The sequence below is a fragment of the Crinia signifera genome, chromosome 1 (genome assembly GCF_055691185.1).
Source record: "Crinia signifera chromosome 1, ASM5569118v1, whole genome shotgun sequence".
Classification (NCBI taxonomy): Eukaryota; Metazoa; Chordata; class Amphibia; order Anura; family Myobatrachidae; genus Crinia; species Crinia signifera.
The window spans coordinates 443085172-443107977 of NC_139217.1; the positions used below are offsets into that span (position 1 = coordinate 443085172).

Sequence of the window (22806 nt, forward strand, 5' to 3'; positions counted from 1 at the left end):
TTCCATACTGACTATATATTTTAGGGCAATAAAATATTATGTTCCAGCACTGTGCTGTGGTCCTAATATTACTAAATGTCTATCATTTACATAGTTTTCCTGCCTGTCTGTTTAAGGTGATCCAAAACCACAGTGGAGCCACACAGAGCCCGAGAGACAGCTCTCAAGTAAAGGACACTGCAAGGGAGAGCTTTTAATCTGATTGATGAAATAAATGGACGTAATCTATCCTTGTGTTTAACAGTTTGCTGATGATATGAAAGAATTCCTGTTCCAGCCAGCATGGCACTGAAAAAAAAAATTAGCAAAAGAAAGAAAGGGCCTTTTATCTTTTTTTCCCCTGTCAGCCTATCATTTTTTCTCTCTCTCTCTGCCAAAGTTAAGTTTTTCATCGTGGTTCAGGGGAGATCTTGTAAAACGTTCATTGAAAATTTCAGAGCAATTACAGTGTCAGGCAGCAAGAAAAATTGCTTTCACCGAGTGAGAGTTGTCTGACAGATGCATTGTGGGAGAATTGATTTGCAAAAGGATAAGTGAACTGTCACTGTAGTCTCTTCTTGTGACATCCAGTTAGATGTCATCTGATTTGTTAGGGGAGATTTTGAATCGGACAAAAGTGTGTTCAATACCAGACCTGTTTCTAGGCGAGTTCTGAGAGAAATGACACTTTACTCCCTGTATGGGACATGCTCAATTGCTAAAATTAAAAAGAAAAAAAAAAATTGGATCAGGCTTAAAAAAAAGTTCAAATTTTTATTCTTTTTTTATATATTTTTTTAAAGGCACTTCAGAAAAGCCTGGGTTTTATAAGCAGTGAGAAAGTCTGTCAAATGCTTGAGAAAACCACATAGTGAAAAGATCAATGTAATCTACAGGTTCCATTAGTCTGATTTATAAGGGAAGAGGTAAAGCAGTTCTTCTGTAGGAAAAAGAGCTGCATTATGCTGTGGATTATGCAGGATCACTGTTCCATGCAGCATAGAAGATGGAGAGAGAAAAAAAAAACTGAAAGGAAGAAGATTTGTGTTGGGACCGAGCTGGAGAGAAGGGGATATGTCAGGTAAATGTACCGTTGACAAAGAATTGCATTGTATTTAACAAGTGGTGTCATTAATTAGGACTTCATTAGTTGGAGCAAAACTAAACTTAGCTAGAACAAACTAGTCAGTCTTGAAAATAACTTCTATATGTTTTTTTCTTTCTTATGCTGTGTATCCTTTTTGTTTTTGCTTTATTGCATTGCCCTTTTTATTACTGTTGTATATTGCTGTTGTTGCTGCTGTTATGCCTGTAAACCTGCAAAGGTGTTCTGCGATTTAGTGAATGCATCAGCTGAAACAATGTATAAAAAAAGACCACAACAAAGGCACTTTGCTATTTTTAAAATGAATTACGTGTTTGCTTTTTTGTTGTTGTTTTGCTATTTTTATTTATTATACCATTGCCTACTAATGACAATGTTAGTGTTATCTAATAGGACTAATCAATTAAATGTAGCTGTAAGTAATATACTGTATATGATCGGGCATTGTTTGTTATTTTGTCTTTTAGTTAGGTGCTGTCTATTTGATTACTTTAATCTGTTTTCAGTGTACTGTAGTTCAGTAACTGCTAATTACCATTTTTTCTGTAGTTTTTTGCTGTTTCTGTTGTTTGGACTGAGTTGTGCATTTATTTAAATGTAAACACTTTCTTCGAAAAACATCTGTGTAGTTGGATGCTCTCCACCGAGAAGCATTTATGTCTATTTTATATAATGTCGATGATAAAAAGGAAATCATGTCAATGGATAAATATATTTGAGAAAATACTGTACTAGATGTATACCATTGTCATGATTTCATCAGTTATTATACAGCTAATGTTGTCTTTCAAATTATTCTGAAAGTTAGAAAACACAATTACCATTTTATCAAGGTCAGATTTAAAATATGCAAATAAATAAAATTAACATTAAATTCTCTCTTTTTGTATTGAGTCTATGACCTTGAGGGAAATGGATAGATTGACATTACTGAAAACATCTAAGATACAGTATGGAAATGAAAACTAACTGCTAAAACAAAAATACAGCATAATTAGTTACCGACAATTGAAATCTGTAATAAAAGAAAATATTTTTATAAAACAGAATAATATCACTGGTGCTGTTAAAATGTATTCTCTAATAACCGATATTGTTTCAAAATATGTTCATTTAAACATTATTTGTCGTTTATATACTAGAATTTTCTGATAAATGCTTATATTTAAAAAGCAGCAAATAAAATGATTGCAAAGGAATATAACAAAATAATATCCTTAGTAGATCATGAAATGGTCAATTGCTACATTTGCATACAGAGCTAAATATACTGTATTTGCAATTGAACAAATCCTTGTGGATTTAAAGGATTAAACGGCAACAAAAATGCAATAACTGAAGTTACTCAAGTAAAACATAATTACACTAATGTCTTTCAAAGCTACTGGTGACAGGACAATATTCATGTGACTTAACATACCAGCATTTTACCCACTCTGTAGAGTGACGTTTAAAATCCAACAGTGACAGCAAAAAATCACCATTAACAAAACTGAAGGCATTTGCCCTTTCTTACTATACAGTATGTAGCAGAATGGTTCCCATTAATGAAGCAGTCACTTGGAAAGAATTTAGTCATTTGTAAAATCAGTTTATAATTCAATTAAAGGAATGCTAACATAGCCATATTATTTTCTAAAGGAGTAATAAGTCAATATATTGATATAAACATTTGCAGAGAGCGGCTTTAAATTAGTTGAATGTTTGATCTTGGTTTGGTTTTGGCAAACCCACCCGCAAGTGTTTTGGATTCCTTTAAATGTGATTTTATTTTTAAAAGCTAAACCCAGTGGCGTAACTCTGGGAGGCAATGGAGTCATCTGCCACCGGGCTCCGGCTCCCAAGGGGGCACCTCTCCTCCCCTGCAAGTTTGAATTAGTTAATTGAAAGTCATTGATATCACTTCTGTAGCTGACTCCCCCTCCCAGCAGGACCATAGAAGTCACAGTTTCTTTATTTTTTAACATAATATACATAACACACATGCATACATGAATTTATATAAGGTTGGTGTGTGAATGTGTGTGTGGGGGGATCACCAATATTTATCTTGCCTCCGGGCAACTGGGACGAACTTACGCTACTGGCTAAACCTGAAATTTTTGGAACCTGTTGCTCTTACATTTTTATTAGCATCGATAACATTAATTTCCAGTTATTTTCAGTGTGAGATGGCTCTTAAATCATAGGGGAGGGACTTTCAAACCATTAAATACAGCACACACAGTAGTGACCCAAACCAGTACTCAGTTTGACTCAAAACTCAAAGTTCTGGTATGTTTGGTTTTCAACTAAACCAAACCACTAATTTATACTTTAAATGCATTCAGTATGTGTCACATAGCCCATTTGAAGCTCCTCCATTGCTCTTTATACCCCCTGGCAGTGCCGGATTACCAAATAGCCAGAGTATGCACCACCATATAGGCCCTGCACTTTGTCTTAATGCAATTTACCCATTAATAACTTAAAGTGCATAAACCATAGATACCAGATTCACATCTAACATATTTGGAAACCATTTGCTACTGGAGCCCAAAAAATACTGCCTAGGGGCCTCCATCGGCTTTAAACTAGTACTGCCGCCAGTCAAGAACTAAGCATATGTGAGTATAACTTCACCTCTCTATGCTGCAGATAGATTCACTTTACTTTATAACTGAACTAATTTGTATTAGAGGAAGAGAAGTGGACAGTGCAGAAGGCCTGGTGGGAAGACCTGAAGCTCTACTTGAGGGCTTCATGTCTTCCCACCAGGACTCATGTGGGATCCGCTCACCCCAATTAGGCAGAGCCAAGGCCAGTAATAGGGTTTTTGACACCCCCCTGCAAATTAGAATGCTTCTCTGTTAGAAATACTGTGCCGGGCCAAGGTGGAGTCGAAACTAGTTCCACCTCATCATTACAGGTGGTGGAACACAGTTCTACCCTTCCCCTCTCCGCCTTTTATAAAAAAAAATTTAAGCAAAACATAGATAATATAATAAAGACATTTAAGCCACGTATTATCTAGAGCAATGTGTACCCAGGCAATATTGTGGGTGATGGGACCATGCAACAGCAAGTGGATACACACTAGCCATGGTGGAGTGGCAGAACGGCATCACTAGCAATATCTTTTTGTTTTCTGTACAGCACAATGAAGCAGAAGATATAGCTAATGGTGGTGAACGCGCGCATATTACACTAAACAATCAGGCCGATATGCCGATTTTGGCCAGAAACTACATATCAGACTGAGATCACCCTGTTGTGTACCCAACATTACTCTCCTGTGCAAAACACAAGTCAAGAAACAAAAAGTTTGAAGTCCATGTCCCTTTACACTTTATTTTACAATGGCTGCAAAAACAAACAAACCCATTTTACTCTTTTAGGTGGAGATGTAAAAAAAATTGAGGAGAGATAAAGTACTAACTAAACAATCAGCTATTCTAACTGCCATATTACAGACTATGATTCATTTTCTCCACTTTATCACCCTCCAATGTTTGATAAATCTCCCCCATCATCATCTACAATACAAAAAATCAGCACTTGTTGGTTTAAAACAGAACAGTGTTTTTTCGCAAGACATTTCTAGATTTAAGACCACAGGGTAAAGCTGCGCACACACGGTGTGATTTGGGCTTATATAGTCAAAAATCAATAGCAAGTTAGGGCAAATCACACCATGTTCCACCCCCACCGATCCCGATTTCATCGTTACGAAGCATTGGAATGGAAAGTAGAAATACTTTTGGAACGAGGGCCATGGGGACATGGGCCCCGTTGCCCTCCCCCTCCACCGCGCCATCCCTCCCTCTTTGCCAGCCGAAGCCAGAACCCTGCCACATCACATCATGTGTACACCCCATTAAGGCAATGCTTACTGTACTTGTCATGTTTCTTTGTTGGAAAATGTGTAAGCTGAATCACTACCCATACTTGAGCGCCCATATTTCAGCTCAAATGGAGAGTGTCCTACACCCTTTATTTTTTCAAAGATGTGAGTGTCTAGCAAGTAACCCATCTCATAAATGTTTAATGTTGTATATAGCATTGCTATCTAGCGAAGAACTAAACTTCTATATTATGGGTTACAGACAGCAGCTGTCTGAGCTCTTCTTGGGACCTGTCCACTTTAGAAAAACAGAAAATCTACTAGATGTAAGTAACCCTATAAATGAGATGCACTTTGGCTGCCACACAAGTTTAAAGGGACACTTTTCTGTTAACCCTATGTGTAGCTTATGATCAAACGCTCGATATAGGGCCTGTTTCAGACCTGATCGCAAAACAAAATCTTTCTCAATTGGACAAAACCATGCTGCACTGCAGGTGGGGAAGATGTAGCATGTGCAGATAGTTACATTTGGGGGAGTTATTTTGTTTCTGTGCAGGGTAAATACTGGCTGCTTTATTCTAACACTGCAATTTAGATTTCAGTTTGAACACAGCCCACCCCAATCTAACTCTCTCTGCACCTGTTACATCTGCCCCACCTGCAGTGCACATGGTTTTGTCCTTTTTTGGGGTAAATGCCTCCAAACAGTTGTGTACTGTATACTCATATGCACTGTACAGTGTGCACGGAACTCTACGGGACAGAGATGTTGGTGTCTAAATTATTAAACAGCACAAAAGATGCAACCTCATGATCCCAACCATTACAGGAGAATTGTAAGCTGTTTATCGGCTAAATCAATTGTTGGCCTGATCACCCGATAAATGTGTACCCAGGTTTATTTCTTTTCATTTTCATTTTTTTTTTACCAGTTATTTATACAGTGCAAATATATTACACAGCGCTTTACAGAGAATATTTGGAAGTCTTGGACCCAGTGGAGCTTACAATCTATGGGGCAGATGTATTAACCAGCGTTAAGTGCAAAAATGCACTTAACGCTGGTTAACTGGGGGGGATTACGTCTGTCCCTAATGTATTACTAGCGCACCTAACGTGCGCTAGTGACAGCCCGCCGAGTTACGCTCGGCGGGGCTGTCCCTGCAATCCCCCCCAGGGATTAACGGCCGGGGCGATGTATTAACAGCCTTCAAGGCGGTAATTCGCCCCGGCCGCTTCGCCAGCTCAGGGCTAGCGTTGTCCTATCCCCCACTATGGGGACAACACTAGCCCTGCGTCTGGCTTGGGCTGCGCTGGAGATCTCGCGGTTTTTGCGAGATCTCGCGCATGCCCAGTAAGCCGGGCAGGGGGGGCGACGGGGAGTGCGCATGTGCGGGGCGGCGAGGGAGCCGATAAGGAGAGCCGTTAACGCTGGGCATAACGGCTCTCCTTATCGGCTTGGGGGATGTTAATACATCTCCCCATAACGAGTGCCCGCTTCTCCTCGTTATGCAGGAGAAGCGTGACTCGTTATTTCACAAACGTAAAACGCTTAATGATACATCTGCCCCGATATTCCCTAAAACAGAAACGGGGAGAGTCACTGCACTAGACTTATTCCTCAGTTAGCATTTTAAAAGGACACAATTTAAAGAGATTGAGACTACCGTATGTATTATACAGAAAGGGACAAAAATTCCCTTCCCGAAAGTTTTCACAGGATTGGTGCTGCTCCCAGAGTCTGAGAAAGCATATTTGTCTACATACAGTATCATCTATATTACTTTCCACATGTGCGCACACACTGGAATTAATTTTTTCAGGAGCAAATTAACTTACAATTATATATTTGGAGTGTGAAAGGAAACTGGAGTACCTGGGAGAAACATATGCAAGCAAGGGGAGAATATACAAACTCCACACAGTCAGGGGTGTTTGTACATCATTGTGTTATACCTTCCCATACATACCTCTTAGTCACCTGTACCATTCACATTCTACTGTACTCCATCTCTTATTCCATATGGATAGATGGAATTGTAATGACCATGCAGCAGAGTTTGTAGACACTTTACACCAGGCATGTATAATGTTGACCCTCCAGATGTTTTGAAACTACACATCCCAGCATGCTTTGCAATAGTTTTTCTCTAATAGCAAAACTGTGGCAAAGCATGCTGGGATGTGTAGTTTCACAACATCTGGAGGGCCAACGTTGGACATGCCTGCTTTGCACCATGTCAATATTATTAAAACTATCCAAATCCAGAATATCCAAGCAGCACTGTACAGCCATGGTCATCTATGTGCCTCTTTGTGCTATCTCTGATATTTGTGGTTATCTCCAGATCCAGCCATTTTGCCTGTGACATAGTTTCTCATCTTTAGTGGAGTTACACATATCTGAAGACATTATGACACCCCCAAAGCTATTTCATCTTCAGAGAACACACTAGCTCAGGTATATTAGAATTGGCTTACAGGTATACAGGGGAAATCTATGGTGGGCTCCACTGCCAATAGGTTGCATCTCCTACTCTAGTTGTCAGGTTCCAGATCATGCACTCAAGTTATACATTTTAAACCTACTCTAGAAACTTCGTAACTTGGTGGAAAAGGATCATGATTGAACTTGGGTGCTTGGTTTGTTTATATAGAAACTACACTAAGATTATTCTAATGCCAATCAAAGTGGCTGTTCCAGATACAGCCCTGCCCCTTTTCCTATAAAATGTCCCTGCTGTAGGCATGTCCTCTTTAATGGTTGACCAAGTCCATCTGTGGAGTCTAGCCACACCCCCTCTGATGGCTGGTCACACTTCATAACCTTAGACCCCTACCCCTGAGTTCCATGTTCACTGTTCTCTAGTCTAGTGAGCGCCTCTCATACAGCGTGTCCCTGTGAGCTGCAGCTCTGTCCCTGGTGTCCCTGGCAAGTGTAGTTTCATGGCGCCACGTTACGCTACATTGTCAGCGTAGGCAAGACAGTCAGGGTTAGGGGTTTGGTCGTGCGTGCATCTCATGCACAAAGGGGGGATGCGAGTGCCAGTGTGTCTCATGCACAATAAAGGAGAGTAATCCGCATCCCATTGTGGGGCTCGCTGCTCTCGCCATGCTTCGGGCTAGTTTTCCGCTTGCCACGCTACAGACTTGGTGGGTCACTGCGCCTCACCACACTTTATAATATCAACTCCACACCAACGTGGATAGAGGGGGTATGAACAGGTCGCGGGGCTAGCTGCGCCTCGCGGGGCTATCTGCGCTCTCCACGTTTCGGGCTGATGTGGAAAGTGGGGTTGTTTCAGGAAAACATTCACACCTGTTATGTCATACATCTGAAACAGTAATAATGTCATGTGTTAACTGTCAAATGGTTCGGCTGCCATAACCCACACAATGTAATAAGGAGCTTATGTGCTAAAAAACACTGTCGCAGTCAAAGTCACAGTCTTCAGCTCGTGGTGACAGTACGCTGACTGACTACGCTGCTCTCGGTGACACAACGCTGACTGACTATGCTAACTGCGTAACGCTGACTGACTGTAACGCTTGGGTACTTGTGACGCTTGTGAAACTACAAAAGTACCTAAGCGTTTGCTTCATAGGTGGTTGGCATTTACCAGCTTGCTAAGCAGCAAAAGAACACGTTTAGCGAGTGGGTCTGAGTCAGGCACTAAATATCGGAACTGCACTGAATGTTACTTAAGGTGAATTTTGCAAGCAGCCAAACACAATCATAGAAACAGTGAATATTTTAGACAAATACAGTGGGCAAATGCAAAAACTTTAACAATGCTTTTAATTAAGCACACTACTTGGCAAAAGTTTATCAACTTAAAACATATTATTACTGTTTTCATATTTAAGTTATACATGCATAACCCTCTGAGGCACTTATGTATTATATAGCTTCCCTTCTGGACTTGTAACTGCTATGCTATTACTGGTGCCTGTCCTTATGTTTCCCCCCTATATCCCTATAGATTGTAAGCTTGCAGCAGGGCCCTCCTACCTCCAAGTCTGTCTGTTGTTACCCAGTTTGTCTTATCACTGTCTACTATTGTAAAGCGCAACGGAATCTGCTGCGCTATATAAGAAACTGTAAATAAATAAATAAATAAATAAATTAATGTATTCTTAAATTCATTCACAAACTCCTTTAGAACATAATATCTTATTGAATATTTATTTATTAATTTTAAAAAATATATGTAAATATAAGCAATGTTTTCTCTATGAAAAAAAGCCATCTGTACTCACCTAAAATTACAAAATGATAAAAGATTTATATTAGCTTCTATACTTTTGGATAGTATTCACATGGTTATTTTTTTTTCTTTTTGATATACAGTATAAAGCTATAAGAGTTACAGTTCTAAGAATTAAAAGTCATACCATCACAGAAAAGCACTAAATAAATATCTAAACAATTTAGCTTTTTAAAAGTAAAACAGACATAGGCGGCTATTCAATTCCGGACACTATTTCCACCGGTGAAAATAGTGGACATCGCTTATTCAATTCTGCAATTTCCGACAGAATTGAAGGCAGTTTCTGTCAAAACATATCCGACTTTAAAACAAGTTGGATTGTTTTGTCAGAAATGGCAGTAGATTGTCGAATTCTCATCCATTTTTCGACAATCTGCGGACTTTCTTATACTCGACAGTCATAGAATTCCAACGGTCGAGTTCCTATCGAATGGAACAAAAAAGGTACAGTAACTTCTGTAACTGTGTACAAGACTACAGGGGAATTATATCAAGCCTTGGAGAAGGACAAAATGAAGAGGTTCCCAAAGCCAGGGCTTAAAGTAGTCCTGGGGAGATGATGGAACTCATTTCCCTCTGCCACCTAATTATCCCCCCTTCTGCTCCCCCTATTAGGCAAGGGCAATGGTAGGGTGTTTAGCAACCCCTTTGAAAACTGTAATGATTTCTGTTACAATTACTATGCATTACCAAGGTGGAGGTTGTACTGGTTCCTCCTAACTTCATATGTGCTGGAACTCAGTTCCACCCTGTTCCCCCTCACTTTTACCCCTGCCCAAAGCATTCAATCAGCTTCTAGCTGTCATTTATCTAAAATGTATTGGAGCTGACCATGTCAAACCCTTCTCTAGGGCAGGTGGCTATGTTTAATACCAACTAATAAATGAAAGATATTCACAGATGACCATGAAAACATTAACTGTTTGTCCAAATCTGAAGTTTCCCAGTTCTTCCCTTACATGTTAGACATACGGCCTTCTAAATTCTTAAGTAATAAGTTGCTTGTAGAAGAAAGTTAGATCCTTTTGCATCATAGAGGTTTAAGGGGGTATTCACTCTGGGATTCCGACTGTCAGAATCCCGGTCCGTTTTCGGTTCTCCTGTCTGTAACTCAACAGCCGGAGTTCAAAGTTCCAGCTGTCGAATGTCGGAAAGTCCATGGTTTGGTGAAAACATAGCCATTTTGTCAAAATATGGCTGTGGATTTGACAATCCATAGCCATTTCGGACAATACAGACTCAACCTCCATAGGGAGACGAGTCTGTAGCAGGCAAGTCCTGTCCAAGATGGCGAGTCCCAGCAAGGATTGAATACCTTAACTGCTGATGTTTCCACTGTCATAAATATTGACAGACAATGAATATCCCCCTTAGACGTTCAGACAGTAATACCATATGATACCATCTAGCCCAGGGATAGCCAACTCCAGTCCTCGAGAACTACAGTGCACGTTTTCCGGCTCACCTCACAGGTGTACAGCTGTACTCATTACCTATTGACACTTTTTAAAAGACCCACAGGTGGAGCTAAATACTTCACTTGTGATTCTGTGCGGAGGCCTGGAAAATGTGTACTGTTGGTAGCTCTCGAGGACTGGAGTTGGCTACCCCTGATCTAACCTGTGGGAAAGACAGAAACTATCTAATTCTTGAAAATCAGTACACCACCTTCATTAAGAAATATGGCAGCTATACTTTCCTTGGTGAGTGGCCAACATTTTTTAACTGATGAAATTAAAATTAATTGAATACATTTTGGATATGTCCATAAATGGGTGATGGGTTATTGCTACCTCCCAGTAGTCTGCAAAGCCTTCTAAAGGCTAGATCTGCCAAATGTGCCCAAATTAGAACCCGCTTACTCAGTAATTAGGATTAAGCTGTGTAGAGGCAACAGGGTTCTAAGAGGCAACAGGGGAAATATATTAAACTTTGGAGGAAGATAACATGGAGAGTGATACAGTACCAACCAATAGGCTTATTTCACAGTCTATGTTTAGAAAATTACAGAAGCTGATTGGTTGGTATGTTATCTCTCTCACTTTAGCTTTCTCCAGTTTTTTTTACATTTCCTCCTATAGGTTCCAAAAGGTAAAAAATAATAATGTAATTATATTATTTATTTTACTTTTATATCATAGTATTATAATAATAATAATAATAATAATAATAATAATAATAATAATAATAATAATAATAATAATAATTATTTTTATTATTATTATTATTTTTTCTTTATTTGAGATATAGCACAATTTTATACAAAATTGTGCTATATTTTTAGAAGAGTTTTGGCTTATGCAATATATTTTGAAAGATCTGAAACTAGTTTAAATCCATTAATTATTTTATATCTAAAAAGCTTACCAAATTAATCAATGATTGAATGCTTCCCTAAACACATGAAGAAATATTTAATTAACTTTCTTTGTGAAAAAGATAAACAGTATCTTGTGTATATCCCCGATGAAACCCTTATCTTTTTCAGAATTAATGAACCCGTTTTAAGAACACTTTGGCGGTATCCATCTTTTGTGGTATTGAAAAGTATGACACTGTGCTTATGTCTGTGAAAGATAAGTACATATGTGTCTTATTAGATCACCAGAACTTACAAATCCCAGCAACTCCTGCCTAGCCTAGATTTTGGATCCAAAGTATGAAGAAAACATTGTAAAACATGATGAAGAGTCATTCTGCATTTTCTTAATTTCTTAACTTAAACACAAAGAATAAAAAGTTATTCTACAAAGATAAAAGACAACTATTCCTATCTATCTATCTATCTATCTATCTATCTATCTATCTATCTATCTATCTATCTATCTATCTATCTATCTATCTATCTATCTATATGTATAAAAGAGATAAATATGTAATATATAAGAATGGAAAAGAGAAAGAAATTGAATGTATTATAAAGGCTTTGTTTTATTTGCCTTTGTCTGGTGAATGTGAGGTGTTGGGGCTGATAAGGATGTGGGAGAATTAATTAGAATAAAGGGGAGGAGTCAGGATCAATTCCTAAACTTTTCAGTTTCAGTACAAGCGGTCTGGACAATGAGGCACGTCTGGATCGTTTAGAGGGCCAGCGGTGGCTGCTTGACATCACACACAGCCGCTGCGACCCCAAACAGGGCTGGTCTGCTCCTGCACAATAGAGATGCACAAACAAAAATTCTCACGCCCCCCCCTCCCCCCCCCCCGCCTGCCACCAGGAGTTGTCATTTTGTGAAACTTCCCAAAATTACAACTTAAGCTTAATTAGGCCGTATGACATCAAAAGCGTTAAAAACAATGTGTAATACTGTAGGTCTGTTATGTAGCAAGACTTGACTGCAAAAGTCATTTACTATTAGATTTTTTGAGAGTTCGTTAAGATATTACTTTATGTGTCCTAAATTCACTATTTGTAATAAGAATGTGTTATTTGTTATGTATTAGTCATGCAGGCAATGTACTGCAGCAGTTCCCACTAATAATAAAAAATTCTGACGAATCAAGCCGATAGATAGGCTCTCTACAGAATTACTTTTTCCATATATTAAGCATAAAAGAATAAAGCAGCAATTAGCTAAGCCTTTCTAAACCATATTCTGCAAATTTTCTATACAACACTGAGCTGAAATATGGGAAGCCTAAAATGATTTTAAAAGTCTGCTTATATTTTGAAAAACAATTACTGTAAGTCAACCCCCCAACAATTCACAATGATATTTTCCAAATATTTAAAGTGCAGTTTTTTTTTAATAGAGCAATATAAGAAAGCATTAGTTATAGTATTCCAAATGTGTGAAAATGTATGAAAGAAGCCCTATATAGTGTAGAAGTACATTTTTATCTGTATAATATATTTGCTTTGTCTTCAGATTTACTTACTTTCCTTGACCAAAACCAGACCACCTCTTTTATCTGAATAAGGTCATCCACACCTCGTATATTCCCACAATTCATAGATATACAATATAAACTCCATAGGAAGAAAAATAAATATAGTTATATATCATACAGAAATGTGACAATAAAAACTTTTAAACAATCTTTCCCTAGCATAAAAAAACAATATACAATAATTAGTGTCTGTAATGTGTTAACCCCAATGTCACAGTTGCATTATATGATATACATTCTTAACCCTTTGAGTGCCAAGGGAATTTGACAAAATAGGTGTGAAAATTGCCAAGCAAACGTTTTAATTCATCATAATGACCTATAATGTTTACATTATACAGGAAATATAATCTTTTTTAACAAAACATTTATTCTTTGAATTTATATAACAAATGTGAGCGACGCCGGCATTTTTAATGGATATTTTGCGCATCTCTCACAGAGATGTTGGCACTCAAAGGGTTAAACATCAAACCTACAGTAGACGTACCAATATTATTTAAATTTTTTCTTCTGTTCTATTCAGTTTTTTACATCCATTAATACAAAGATGCTCCTGGCCGTAATTTTTGATGGTAGGAGATCGCAAGCCAAGAATTCACATGGAATCACACAATTATTTTTATATAGCTTTTACCAAATTACTTTTGTATATTAATTTGCTGGTTGCATATATGTACTTAAAACTAGAGATCTACTGTATATGCTAACCAAAGTTTTGTATATATTAGAGACCCAGTGTACTGTATATGCTAACCAAAGTACTTGTATAGAGTCTTCTATAGAGTCTCAAGGTTTTACCCTTTTCTATTTTGGTACTTGTGTAATATCTGGGCGCCCAATTTCTTTGATTGTATGCCTTAACTTAAGGCATACAATTAGATGCGATGGACGCGATTTTTTTCGGAAACATTGCGTCGATCGCATGCAACCAAATCGCATGCGATGAGATCGATGCGATCAATGCGATTTTTCTATTGGATTCAATGTTAAATGGTCCCTGAGACCCGATTTTACAATGGGTCCAATACATTTTAAGTAATCCGCGGCCCCTAGCGGGACTCGATGCGCTCGCCACGCTTCGGGCTCGGTGGCAAAATAATGGTGACACTTGTGAATATCATCTCCTCTATAAAACTGTGACACATAGCTTTCTCTTAAGCTCGGTACACACTAAGCGATATGCTGTATGGTCATACCAGTTTTTTGCCCATATACCTCAGTGTGTATGTAGGATATGTGTGCTCCTGAGTGCTTGTAACGATGCTAGGATTAATGTGCATCAACTCTAGCGACATGGCATATTAATGAAGAGCAAAGCAGTGTGCATTCTGTCCTTTATTAACATCATTCCAGTGTATAAGGCAATCATTGCCGACAGGGATTTGTCGCAATGTCATGTGCCAAAGCTCACTCATTATCTTGTGTGCCAAAGCCTCCTAATATAATGCCTCTATACAGTATGTCATAAATCTTGTTGGCCTTCATCAAAGTCCATGTGGGCCCATTTGTCTTGGGTTACCTTTACAGTCATTAGAAGACAATTCGAGGACATTTGAAATTAACTCTGCACACAAACTAGTGAACATGCTCCATCTCTGTGACTGCAGTCACACTTGCAGCCAGAAGAAGATGTATAGAGGTAGCAACACAGGTTGGGTGGAAGGTGGAGTGGCCTGAGAGGGCCTGGCTGACTGATGTATATAGTAAGGCTGATCACTGAAGTAATCCAACTGACATAGGTAGAGAAGAGGGAGTGGTTTCAGAAAATAACACTAAAATAGAAATTAGATAGGTAGGATTAGAACCAAGGGCTGTGTCTTGAAGACCTAGGGCAGGGGTAGAAATAATTTTTGGGATTGGCCTTGCGCTTGTCGCTGCCTGGAACTTTGTCTGGTTGTATGAATCACCTAACATACAAAAATATGAACACAATACAAGAAATACCGACAGTTCCTTGGTGCTGACATGGATTTTTCACTTGTTTTCATTTGGTTAGTACCCAAAATAAAGAGATAGAAAAACCAAAATAGTGTAATACTATATCCTTTTTTACAAACAACAATATAATTTTTTTTCTTTGGATATTCTGAAGTGAATGGGACTCGTACCCTGTATGGTGTTCTACTTATTAGGGTAGATGTAATTCACTTATTAGGGAGCAGTAATGTCACCTTTGAATAACCACTGTTTCAGATTCCTCTTGTAGTGCATGAAAAAGAATGAAGCGAGTGTAGTTGTCCACAAAAGATATGTAGACAAATAAGGCAGATAGTATAGTAAAACAGGTGTCCCTGAAGCATTTCTCAGCTGAGTCCAGTGTAGTCTGCCCTCTCCCTCCACGGCCAACGTGTTTCAAAACCCTAAAGGTTTCTTTTTCAAGGCATCCACAGGTGGAGCTAATAACTTCATTTGTGATTCTATGAGGAAACCTGGAAAACACGCACTGTTGGTAGCTCTCGAGGACAGGAGTTGACTACCCATGACCTAGGGATTGTAGTGTTTGTACTGTATGAGAAGAGAATGGTCAACTGTGTCAAAAGCAGCAGAGAGATCTAGAAGAATAAGCAGTGAGTAGTGGCCTTGAGACTTAGAAGTGACGAGATCATTCACTACTTTGTTGTAAGAGTTAAGGGAGTGTCTGAGGCGAGTGTTGGCATGTCTCTCAAATAACTTGAAGGTGAATGTGGGCTGTGAGATGGGACTATAGTTTAAGAGAGTGTTTGGATCAGAATTGTATTAGCTTAATGGTGGTACTTAAATAAATGACAATAATAACATTACCACTTTTTTTTAAATAGTTTGGAAAGAGCAAGAATTAGTCATCAACCAATTATTTCATTAGTATGAAATTTGCATTGTTAAGGCACATCTCGAATGAAGATTGAAATTTGTTCAAGGCAACTATCCATAGTGCAGCCATAATTCGGCATTGACTATTCGGCATACAATACCAACACCAACAACAACAAGGCTGAATGCACAATGTAATTAACATTTCTAAAATAGTTCCACTTGAAATGAAGGTTGTTCATCTCCATGTATTGAGAGATAAATAATAATTAAGAGGTTCCAACAAGTAAATGAAAAATATATCTGTGACAAATGAATCAAAAAGTGAATTAAAGATCTGTTGGACACATTTGCACATTAAGGGCCAATTCAGGACCGCTCAGGCCAGGGTTTGCGCATGTGCATTTCTGTGCATGTACAAACCTCGGCAAAATTGCTTTGGTGAGTTACACACTCACGGGCTGGTGCCTGCTCGGTGCTGATGCCGAGGTGGGCCGATGCCTGTTAGGTGTGGGTGGCTGATGTCACATGATGTCAGCTCCTGCCCCTTCTTCAGCAAACAGCGATGGAAATAAAAATCAGTGTAGACTGATTTTTATTACCGAAGAGGAGAGAAATCATCCGATGGTCAGCAACTATTGAATGATTTCTCTCCCCTTCGGCTGCATGCGAGGGTGTGTGTTAGCATACACATCCCCTCACATGGTACTGAGGGGATTCGGTGGCGGAGGAGGGTGGGGATTCGGCCAGGTGGTGGGCGGCATTTATGGGCTCGCTAGGCAGCGAATGTGCACTGCCTAGCGGTCCAACCTGAATCAGACCCTAAATATGTATATACTGGACTAGGCTTCTGATTGATTTCTAGTTCAGAAGCTGCTTTCAATAAAGTAGAATTTGGAAAAAAAATATATACAAAATGGAATACTATCAAATCAATGTGAGTTTTTAGTTATTGTAATGAAGAGAAACGGTGGTCCACAAAGAGTGGGCAGCCGTTCGCAGAAAGGATTCCTTTTTGGAGGCACACTTTTAATTAGTGTGCCTCCAAAAAGGAATCCTTTCTGCGAACGGCTGCCCACTCTTTGTGGACCACCGTTTCTCTTCTCTTTAAGTATACTAGTACTTGATTCCTGGAGGCACCTCCAACGTTACAACTGTTGTATGTCATCAACTATACAGTCTTTTCAGTTGGTTCTTTAACTATTTCTAATTTTTGTATTGTCCTGTGCATGATACTATTTCTACTTGCCTCTTGCAGTTATTGTAATGAAACAGAATTTTTTTTCTCGCAACTGATCAACTTGTAAATTATTAGCACATCATGAATTGTAATTGTGAAATACTCCACACAAACTCATAAATGCACTTAGCAATATATCTGCTGATAATCCTGAGTTACTCCAGAAGTCGTTTTGAAGTGCAAATTTATATTTTGTATCTTTATCATCAATTCAATCAGTTGAAAACTAAACTTTAATGCATGGTTGGTTTACTTAACCGATTAGTTGCTCCGATGAAGTTCCCTGCACGACAAACTAAAGAATCTTGGGCTGACACTGTTCATTTGAAAGTTCAGTGTCCATATCTGGTCTAAGGGGCAAATCACTTTCAATATCTTTAGCCACAATTAGGTAAATAATGACTCGTGTGATAAGTTAGTCATATCTTTTTAACCATTTTGTAAGTAGTCTTTGATCATAAATCTAGATAATCCTTTTGGCAATGTTGATCCCTGATCACTTTTTTTGGATGGGGGTGTCAGAGCTTTTTCATGAATTGTAAGCCCTGCGATCATGTTTTCAACTATGAAGGTGGTATGTTGAACAAATATCCATAGACCAAATGAAACATGGTGGTCTAGATGCCTGGGTCACAGTAGGAGCCTATGCATTTATGTAGATGTATTTAAACAATCTGCTAAATATAGGTTAAGTATCTCTTTTTTTTATAAATTCTTTATTTATTGAGTTTTCAAAAAGTTACAATTTTTCAGAACATAACAATCAACAAAACTCCAGCATTCAGTTCGTTGACATGTCTAGCAATTTACCATTTAAATAAAGTACAATACAGTATAAATAGAGAGATACATCTCAATAAGACGTTATATGATATTATGATTTATAACAATTAGACATCTATAACAATTTTTGTTAAACCGGAGTAATGACAGAAAAACAGGTTGAGGGAAGACACATGAGGTAAGGATACTAGAGGGGGAGTTGAGATGATATTTAGGTTAAGTATCTCTTATCCAGATACATTTTATTCAAATTAATCTGAAAACCATATATTCCGGAATTTACCTTTTTTTTGCTGCTAAAAAGCATTGCCGGGGACATCTGTAACTGGCACTACTGGGGACATCTGTAACTGGATCTACTGGGGACATGAGATATAACTGGCATTACTGGGGGCATGATATATTACTGGCACTGCTGGGGACATGATATGTAACTGGCATTACTGGGGACATGAGATGTAACTGGAATTACTGGGGACATGAGATGTAACTGGCATTACTGGGGACATGAGATGTAACTAGCATTACTGGGGACATGAGATGTAACTGGCATTAATGGGGACATGAGATGTAACTGGCACTGCTGGGGACATGATATGTACCCGGCACTGCTGGAGACATATGTATCTGACACTACTGGGGACATCTGTAACTGGCATTACTGGGGACATGATACATTACTGGCACTGCTGGGGACATGATATGTAACTGGCACTGCTGGAGACATGCATCTGACACTACTGGGGACATCTGTAACTGGCTGTACTGGGGACATGATACGCAACAGGCACTACTAGGGATATAATATGTAACTGCCACTAAATTTAAGAAAATTATTGCTTAGCATTGCACTTCAGTGCATGATATAGTACACAAACCTTATTTCATACCCAAATAAAATATATTTGTGTTTATGTCATGTGTTTTATGTGTTTATACAACATAAATGCATTTTGTGTTCACACATGGTCTCGTCCTCAAGATACTTCATTAAAATATGAAAAATATTCAACCTGCAGGACTATCAGCTGCTGCCCCTGCCACCCCATCCTTCCTCCAATCCAAGAGATATCTTTTGTAAAACTCTTCCAGGTACTCTTTACCTAGAACGGCGCCCGCGATTAGAATCGCGGGCGTCGGGGGTAAATCGCGGGTACATAAAAATCGTGTACCCGCGATCACCGCGATTTTCCCATAGGGAACAATGTTAAAAAGCCTGATTGACCGCGATTTTACTTTAAAATGCCTCAATGCCCGCGATTTTCACATAGGAATCAATGTTAAATGGGCTACAGAGCCCAAATAGTCACAATTAACCCTTAAATGTCACCCCAATTTTTGTACGCCACCCCACGATCCACGCCAACCCGAAGCGTGGCGAGCGCAGCGAGCCCGCGAGGGGCGGCGGTACGCGTCCTCCGACCTTTTCATGCCCTACTATCCACGTCGGCGTGGAGTTGAGAATAGAATAGTGTGGCGAGCGCAGCGAGCCACCGAGCCCGAAGCGTGGCGAGCGCAGCGAGCCCCGCGAGGGGACGTGGATACCTTCACAGTTATACGCGTCCCCTCGCGGGCTTCACAGGTATCCGTGGCGAAAAGCGGACACCTGTGAAGCCCGCGAGGGGACGCGTTTACCTGTGAAGGTATCCGCGTCCCCTCGCGGGGCTCGCTGCGCTCGCCACGCTTCGGGCTCGGTGGCTCGCTGCGCTCGCCACACTATTCTATTCTCAACTCCACGCCGACGTGGATAGTAGGGCATGAAAAGGTCGGAGGACGCGTACCGCCGCCCCTCGCGGGCTCGCTGCGCTCGCCACGCTTCGGGTTTGCGTGGATCGTGGGGTGGCGTACAAAAATTGGGGGGACATTTAAGGGTTAATTCTGCCTATTTGGGCTCTGTAGCCCATTTAACATTGATTCCTATGTGAAAATCGCGGGCATTGAGGCATTGAATGCAAAATCGCGGTCAATCTGGCTTTTTAACATTGTTCCCTATGGGAAAATCGCGGTGATCGCGGGCATCGCGTCGCGGCCGTTTATGTACTGCCCGCGATGTCGCGATCACCGCGATGGGCGCCGTTCTAGGTAAAGAGTACCCTCTTCCATTTAGCCAAGTTAATATCTCAGTGTTGCTAAAATCTTGGTACACACCTGTTTGGTATACACCACTTTAGGGGTGTCAGTTTAAACCATTTAAATGACTTTCAACAGAAATATATGAAGAAACAGAATCAATTTTACTGTACATTGGAAGGACAATTGCATTTCTGATCCTGTATTTAAAAGCAAATTGTACGATTTCCAATTATAATTTTTGCTTGTGAATTTCTTATATTTTTCATAAAAAAATAGTGAAAGTCATGTCAGTCATTTTTTAATTATGGTATTTTATGGAATAGCTGAATATTGCAGATGTTACTGTATGTCTGTGTAAACCAGTGATTCACAACCTTGGTTCTCAAGGCACACAAAGAGTGCAAGTTTAAGTGATATCCAAGCTTCAGCGCAGATGGTTAAATAGGGACTTACAGTATTAAGTCACTTCCCCCTGGAAATCACTGAAGTACCGAGGTTGGGAATGCCTGATGTAAACCTTACTGTTGTATTCTTTATTTATTTCTCATGCTGTAAGATATTTTCACCATAACCAGGGTCATCTAAATGTACAGTGTAGAAACAGCGGGCAGATGCCAAAGGCCCATGATTCTAAGGGCTTTTCAACAGAAGTAGGCTAAGCCAGTTCACCCCATCCTGGTACCAGCAGAGCTTCTTGGGAGAAAGACAGAGGATTCTGGGAAAAAAGTTTTTCCCCCCAGCACACCGAAACACCCCATTGAATGCTGCATGATAATAGAAAATGAAATGATATCAGTTGCATATATTTGAAAAGATATGGTTTAAGCCATCAGGACTAAACAAGACTCTGATACTGGTGGTCCCTAACGCTACACGATAAAAGCACACACTTATATCATTGTGTAGTGTTATGCTACATGATAATAGCACATAGAAAAATATATCTTTAATATCAGAGCTCACAGGCAACATTCTCTACCAGCCTCCAGGCTGCACCAATACACAGAATACCTATCAGCTTGGTGATTGGAGGATAGCTGGAGCTATCTACCAATCAAAATGCTGACAATCATTCTATGTATTGAAGCATGTGGAGAGACTGTACAAGACCACAGTATGGGTAGATGTTTTTTCTATTATTTATTTTTGTGATTAAGTGGACAGGGGCCTAGCTTTACACAAGGCATTTTATATTGTTAAGGTGTCCCGGCCCATAATCAATCAACATGTTTATTTATTTATTTACAGTTTTTTTATATAGCGCAGCATATTCCGTTAGGCTTTTGGAAACAACAGTGATTAAACAAACTGGGTAGAAACAAACTGACATAGAGGTATGAGGGCCCTGCTCGCAAGCTTACAATCTATAGGGATAATAGGAGGGATACATAAGGATACATAAGGATAGAATTCCATAGCCTGGCAGTCCCACCAGAATACAAGACAGTCCTGATGGGATGCAATTAGATATGACTGCTACTGGAGGTTGTGTGGGGGTTCTGGAATATGATAAGCTGCCTGAAGAGGTGAGTTTTCAGGGAAAGCTTGAAAGCTTGGAGGCTAGAGTAGAGTCTTAGGGGGAAATTTACTAAGAAAAATTAGTGGGGAAAAAAATCGTATTTTCATATTTCATATTTCATATACGATTTTTGGCGTATTCGTATTTTTGGCATTTACTATGCCAAAAATAAGAATTTTCGTATTCGTATTGATGGGACATTCGTATTTACAAATACGAATGAATACACCATCGATAGAATAAGACAGAAATCACCATTCAAAAGAATCTAATTTACTAAGCGGCCGAATGGCTGGGCAAATACGACAGGAAAATACACCCGTACTTGTGTATTATCTGGGCGCCTGATATAGTTAATTACATGCCTTAACTTAAGGCATGCAATGCGATGCGACCGACGTGATTTTTCCATAGGAATCAATGTTAAATGGTCCCAAATGGTCCCTGAGACCTGATTTCACATTAGGGGCAATGTTAAATGCCCCCCAGGCCCCCCCCCCCCATTAGGTGTATTAGGCCAAATGCCCCCTCATTGTTAACGCCACCCCACCATCAACGCCAAACCAAAGCGTGGCGAGCACAGCGAGCCTGTGAGGGGCGGCGGTACGCGTCCTCTGACGTTTTCATACCCCCACTATCCAAGTTGATTTTCTATAGTGTGGCGAGCGTAGCGAGCCACCGAGCCCAAAGCTTGGCGAGTGGACGCGGACTACGAGCCTGAACTGTGGAGAGCGCACTCGGATTACTTAACATGTATTTCGCGTGCCTTCGCCATGCTTTAGGCTCGTATTCCTCGTCCGCTCGCCACGCTTCGGGCTCGGTGGCTCGCTGCGCTCGCCAAACTATGTAAAATCAACTCCATGCCGACGTGGATAGTGGGGGTATGAAAAGGTCGGAGGATGCGTACCGCCGCCCCTCGCGGGCTCGCTGTGCTCGCCACGCTTCGGGTTGGCGTTGATGGTGGGGCGGCGTTAACAATGAGGCGGCATACAAACAAGGAGGGGGCCTGGCGGGCATTTAACATTGACCCTAATGTGAAATCGGGTCTCAGGGACCATTTGGGACCATTTAACATTGATCCCTATGGAAAAACCGCGTCAATCGCATCGCATCGCATGCGATTTCGTTGTATGCGATGCGATCGACACGATTTTTCCGACCCAATGAAAAAAATCGGGCGCCCAGATAATACACAAGTACCAATACACTTTATTTTCCTGTCGTATTTGCAGCCTTCAGTGTTAAAAAAAATTAAAATGAAAAAAAAAAAACTATTGAAAAAACCGGCATGGGGTCCCCCCCCTCAGCCGTAACCAGCGCCAGGCT

The 22806-nt window shown here is 39.9% G+C and overlaps 1 long non-coding RNA gene across 1 annotated transcript in view; it reads left to right on the forward strand.

Moving 5' to 3' along the window:
• Positions 1-588: 588 nt before the first annotated feature.
• LOC146020613 (uncharacterized) overlaps positions 589-22806 on the forward strand; it is a 110087-nt gene continuing 87869 nt past the window's right edge. Inside the window, exon 1 of the long non-coding RNA XR_014450817.1 lies at positions 589-1060. This is a non-coding gene — a long non-coding RNA (uncharacterized LOC146020613). The remainder of the gene's footprint in view (positions 1061-22806) is intronic.